Raw genomic sequence first — 6000 nt, forward strand, 5'->3', positions numbered from 1 at the left:
CCGCAAGCAGAGAAGTCTCCGTAATTAAATAAAACAGCAGATGTAAAAGTACCCAATGGTGCCTATTACCCAGAAGACAATAAATGTTAATTAAACAAGAAAGTATCATTCAAATAATTACTCCTACCTCTCTGTGAATTCATCTTGTAATTTTACTGGCTAGTCACTTGTTATTTTTTTTTTATTTACCATGATTCATTCTATCCCAGTTAAGAAAATTATAAACTTACACCCATAATCCTGTTCATTTACAAGAGCAACAACCCTTACTCATTTTATTTAATAAAACCTTCCCCAGAGCAGTAACCAATAGTAAATACGTGTATTTATGACTATTCAAATTTATTTTAATGTAGGATTCATGGTCCTTTTTCTCAACGTGCCTGAATTATACTTATTTCATATTCTTAGGAGGACTTAGCAATAAAACACAAAATAGTAAAAACAGCGTTTAAACAAACATGTAACTGGCCTTTTGGGCAAATCACAAATTTATGGAAATTTATAAATTTATGGAAAACTAACAAACACCATCCTTGAAGAGAAGTTAACTTATCTATATGTGTAAGCCCAAACGTTTGCGTCAAGAATGCTCAGATCGTCCTCAAAGGAATTAGTTATACTCTGCCTCTCACTCCAGCTTCTCCTACAACGGCCCTCCCTGGACACGAGTCAGGAAAATGAGTCCTATAAATGTTCACACCATCCCTCAGTTCTAAAACCCAAGGAAGAAATCATGGAGGCAAGGGGGAAGGGAAGGGGAGGAGGCAGGGCCAACTACCCAGGAGATACTTAACACTGATAAATACTCAAAGATTTTCAAGCCAGTAATCCTAGCTACTTCATAGGCACAGACTAAGGCAACGAGGTTCAAGGCCAGCCCGGGTATAAAAGTTCACGACTCCATCTCAGCCAGTGGCTGAGCATGGCAGCATATGTCATCCCAAACTATGAGGGAATCCCAGTGACAAAGGGAAGCAGAAATAGAAGGATTGTAGTCCGGGCTGGCCCAGGCATAAAGTGAGACCTTACCTTGAAAAACAACACAATAAGGAACTGGCAGAGAGGCTCCAGTGACAAGTACCCGCTTAGCAGGTGTGAGGGCCCGAGTTCAAATCCCTGTGCAGCAAAAAGAAAAGCTAAATATGATCGTTATCATCAACTGTGCATCCTTCTTACTCTTCTCATCTACACTTGACTCTTAGCCACACGCCATTGTATTTCATCCCCTCACAGCTGTCTTCGCGATCCCAATATTCCAAAAGTAACTTCAGGGCAGGTACTGCATTAGCAGCCACAGAAGTATTCAGTTTAGTTGTGATACTATTATTAGTATGCTATATGGCTAGTCTCCCGGATTGCCTGAACATTAAAACTTCCCTTTCTGACTCATGTCTCATTAATATTCTGGTCAGCTGGGCACTGTGGCGCATGCCTGTCATCCCAGCTACTCAGCAGGAGGAGACTGGGAAGACTTCAGCTTGAAGCCAGCTCAGGCAAATGGTCTGTAGCTCAGTGGCTCTCAAGATGGGACTGTGGCGCATGCCTGGGATCCCACCTACAGAGACAGAGGGATCCTAAGTCTGGGCAAAAACTGAAGATCAGACTTGAGCAAAACTAAAGGGGAGATGAAAGGTTCCAGTGGTACAGCATCTGCCTAGCAAACACAGGCCCTGAGTTCAAATCCCAGTAGCAACCAAAAAATTAAATTCAGGTCAGGCACAAGTGATTGTTATGTCTTGATTGATTTGAATTTGCCGGGGGACTGTGAATATCCCCATCCGGAGGCTCCAGGGACCCTAGAGTCTGGGCCTGAGAGGCTGTGGGCACCATCTCCCCTGGCACATTCAAGGCCCACAGAGATCAAAGAAGCAGACTAAAAAATAAGTAGGTTGGAAGGGCACCAGTGACTTACACTTGTAATTGTAAATCCTCAGGGCGATGAGACCTGAGAATCACAGTTCAAAGCCAGCCCAGGCTTCGTGAAAGTTAACTCCAACTAACCACCAAAAAGCCAGAAGTGGAGAGGTATGGCTCAAGCGGTAGAACACCAGCGGTCAGTGGAAAAAGCTCCCAGGTCCTGAGCTGAAGTACTAGCACTAGCACGCGCGCATGCGCTCTCTGTCTCTCTCTCTCTCTCTCTCTCTGTCTCTCTCTTTCTCTCTCTCTGTCTCTCTCTCTCTCTCTCACACACACACACACAACCAGGGATCCATCTAAATCACTAAGAATGCATTTCTAACATAAGGGATTCCAACGCACTCCTGAACACATGCATTGTAAAAACCCTATCATCGTCTAGTATACAGAAAATATATACATAGACGATGGAATATATATACTAATATATAGAAATAGAATTTCAGACCTTCAGTACATGTGCGTCCTCCGTATACCAACCCACACACTTTGCATTTGTTGTTGATGGTTTTTGAGATAGAATATCTGACTCTGGGATCCATCCCAAGTTTGTAAACGTTGTCTGCTGCCTTTATTTCCCCAGGTGACCAGGGCTGATGTGACATGTTTTGCTACGCTGAGTGGTAGAAACAAAACCCACTAGGGCTGCTGTTAGTCCCAGGCTGCCTTGTGGGAGATCATGAGCGGAGCCTCCGCGGGAGCTCGGGACTGAGCCTGGTGCCCCGGGAGGAGACCATGCCAACTCCCTGCCCCATTCTCAACCAAAGATAAGGCACAGCACCAGACCTCCTGGAACTCCAAATCTCTTCTAGAATCAAATGCTGATGAGTGATAAAAATAAATACACGGTGCTATATTTCCCCCAAGCACTCTTCGGCTACATGACTGCGCTCGTGTGCTCCTCCCTAGCTTCAGCTACTGCTTTCATACTTTTCAATGTTTCTAGCTGGCGCTGGTGGCTCACGGCTGTAAGCTTAGCTATTCAGGAGGGTGAGATCTGAGGATCGTGGTTCAAAGCCAGCCCTGGCAGACAAATCAGACTCCTGCCTCCAAAAAGCTGGAAGCAATGGTATAGCTCACACGGTAGAGCAACAGCCTTGCGAGAGCCTGAGGTCCTGTGTTCAAGCCCCAGTCCCAGGGCCAAAAAAGTAAAGTGGGATAAAGCAGGGACAAGCAAGAGAACCGAAGCTTCTAAGCAGGTAACTGGCTGGTTGTCAGGCACGTTGGCGGAGCGCGGAGTTGCTGTCTTTAGAGAGGTAGAGGATATTCTTTCTGGGGATCTGATCACACTCTGACTGTGTGGGTGAGGAACACGGCAGGTCAGAGGGGACCACTGAGCTGGCATTCACCTGCCACCTTGCCTGGCTTCGCTCCAGGGCGTATGACACTCGGGGCTTGTGGGCTCGGTTAAGGATGTGCCCTGCCGTTGATTGCTCACTCACAGTGCTCCTCACGCTGCATCTGAAGAACCGCAGGGCCAGCGTGGAGTAACTGCAGTCTGCATGCCTCTTTGGGCCCCCGGTACTGAGGAGAGCACACAGTGGCCTCCAGGAGGAGGCTGTGCGTGGTGACTGACAGACCAACTTGTCCTCATTTTCCAGTGTTGCTTCAGTGGGGAAACGGCCCACAATGCCCTACTCTGTCTGTGGGCGTGGCTGCTCAAGGTCAAGGGCTTGCTGTCCAAGAGAACTTCCTGTGCTGACCCAGATCTGCACCGTCCAGCCCCGGCCACGCAGCCCGCCCCCCCCCCCCCCCCGCGACGCCAGCTCTGCCTAGCACTTCAGAGCACCTACATTCTCAATTCTATTTCTTTCCTTTTTTTTTTTTTGTTTGTTTCAGGTGTTCGCAGTCCTAGGGTTTGAATTCAGGGCCTTGTGACTGACCACTGTGCCATGCCTCCGGCCCTCTTTTGTACTGGTTATTTTTGAGAGAAAGCCTCACTTCCTGTCTGGTCCTCAAACCTATTTTAGGTGCTGGGATGACAGGCACATGCCACTCTCCCCAGCGTCTTCTGTTCAGCTGCAGTCACGAGGACCATCCTGCCCGGGCTGGCCTGGGACCGCCCTCCCCCCCAAACTCAGGCCTCTCCTGTGGCTAGGATGACAGACGTAACTAGTGCTGAGAGAAGGTCTCACTTGCCTGGCTGGGTTGGCCTCACACTGCAATCCTCTGGATCTCAGCCTTCCAAATGAGTAAGATTACGTTTATTTTAATCAACGTATAAACAGCCCTGAGTAGCCATTGGCTGCATTGTGGAACTGCTGGACTTCCAGGAGTGTTTGGAATGACAGTTTTAAGTGATCACTCTTCAAAGACGGGGAGGAGCTCAGGGGTCAGGGGTCAGTGGTAGGAGTCAGGCAGACCGTGGTCCAGATTCTGACTCAATCGCTCACGAGCAAGACCCAGGGCTCCTCAGGGAAGTGTACTTCTTCATCTGTAGCCCTTCAGACTTATGATCTCTGTTCAGAAAGTGGCTAGCCTACAGGTAGAACTTCCAGAAATAAGAATTCTGTACACACAGCCAAACTAAAATTACATAAAAACATTAGAAAGATCTGCTGGACTCAAAAGTGACGACGTAAGCATCCCTGGGCCAGCACAATCTCGGCCTATTTTAAATTCAACTCCCCTCCCCCCCCCGCCCCTCCCGCCTCCCGCCCAGGCTCACCACACCACCTTGGTTCTTGCCATTGGAAGCCCCCAGGTCTGCTGCTGGCTGTCACCCAGACCCAGGTCACTACCATCTGGAGAAATAAAACACACACACATGTCCAGTAGGGCATGGGAGCTCATGCCTCTAATCCCAGCTACAGAAGAGCGAGGCAGAGAGAACTGCCACTTCTAGGTCAGTTCAAGCAAAGTCATCAAGGCTCTGCAAAAACAAGACCAGCGCCAGTGGCTCACACCTGTCACTCTAGCTATTCAGGAGGTTGAGATCTGAGAATCTCGCTTCAAAGCCAGCCTGGGCAGGAAAGTAGTAGTCCTTGAGACTCTTAACTCCAATTAACCACCTGAAAATCAGAAGTGGCGCTGTGGCTCAAGTGGTGGCGCGATCACCTTGAGCTGGGACAGCATCCAGGCCCAGAGTTCAAGCCCCACAACTGAGACACACACACACACACACACACACACACACACACACACACACGGGGACAGCATCCAGGCCCAGAGTTCAAGCCCCACAACTGAGACACACACACACACACACACACACACAAACACACACACACACACGGGCTGGAGTTGTCTCCACTGGCAGAGTACTCATACTCAAGGATCTTGGATCAATCTCTAGTACCAAAGGGAAAAAAAACCTGCATCTGTCCCAAATCATCAAAATGTATATGATAATTCTGTGCAATTTTTGTTATGTACACCTTCATAAAGCCACACTGACTTAGTTGATACAAAGGAGATGCATTTAAGAGGGCGCCTCATAGGGACAGTGGGGGAGTTTCTGGTCCAGGCCCCACAAAGCCCCGGGAAGACCCAGGTAGGAATGGGGCAGGGAGGGGCAGAGGGCCCCAGGCTCAGCCTGGCCAGGGGGAGGCCTGCTCTCCACCCAGGCCCTGCAGGAACTGAGGGAGAGAGAGGCTGTCTGCAGAGGACACAGCCCACACAGGCCTGTGCTGAGATGGGCTGAGGAACCAATGACGAGGCAGCTGTGTGCCCCAGAACCGCCCCCTGGACCCTGAGGTCCTCCCTTTGGCAGGAATGGGTGGCAGGTCCCACTCTGCCATCACTCAGGGAGCTTTTGACAAAGCACCGTGCCCCAGAACTGGGAACCGGGGCTCGCAGACAGCTCCAGGGTGACAGTGCCAGTGCCGGTGACGGTGGCAGATGGATACAGAGATGGACTTCCGGCAGAGAAGCGCCATTTAGGGCAGTGGCAAGGAGCCCATGGTTTCAGGTCCTCCCAGAGTGGGGCACAAGCTGTCTTCCCGCCTCCCACCTTCCAGTGCCCACTGGTCCGGGGCCGTCGGGACAGGGGTAACGGGAGCCCCTCTCTTCCATGGCGGCAGTCAGTGCTAGCACTGTGGCTGCCCCACACCTGTCACGGAGCCAGAAGCCAGCCGGAAA

At 49.9% G+C, this 6000-nt stretch overlaps 1 protein-coding gene across 3 annotated transcripts in view; it reads right to left on the reverse strand.

Moving 5' to 3' along the window:
- Nucleotides 1-1116, reverse strand: part of Fam49b (family with sequence similarity 49, member B) — a 92786-nt gene extending 91670 nt beyond the window's left edge. For all 3 annotated transcript variants that reach the window (XM_013025181.1, XM_013025184.1, XM_013025182.1), the window contains exon 1: nucleotides 1033-1116. The gene's annotated coding sequence lies outside the window, so the exon portion shown is untranslated. The remainder of the gene's footprint in view (nucleotides 1-1032) is intronic.
- Between the last annotated feature and the right edge of the window lie 4884 nt (nucleotides 1117-6000).

This window comes from Dipodomys ordii, unplaced genomic scaffold (assembly GCF_000151885.1).
Source record: "Dipodomys ordii isolate 6190 unplaced genomic scaffold, Dord_2.0 Scaffold82, whole genome shotgun sequence".
Taxonomy (NCBI): Eukaryota; Metazoa; Chordata; class Mammalia; order Rodentia; family Heteromyidae; genus Dipodomys; species Dipodomys ordii.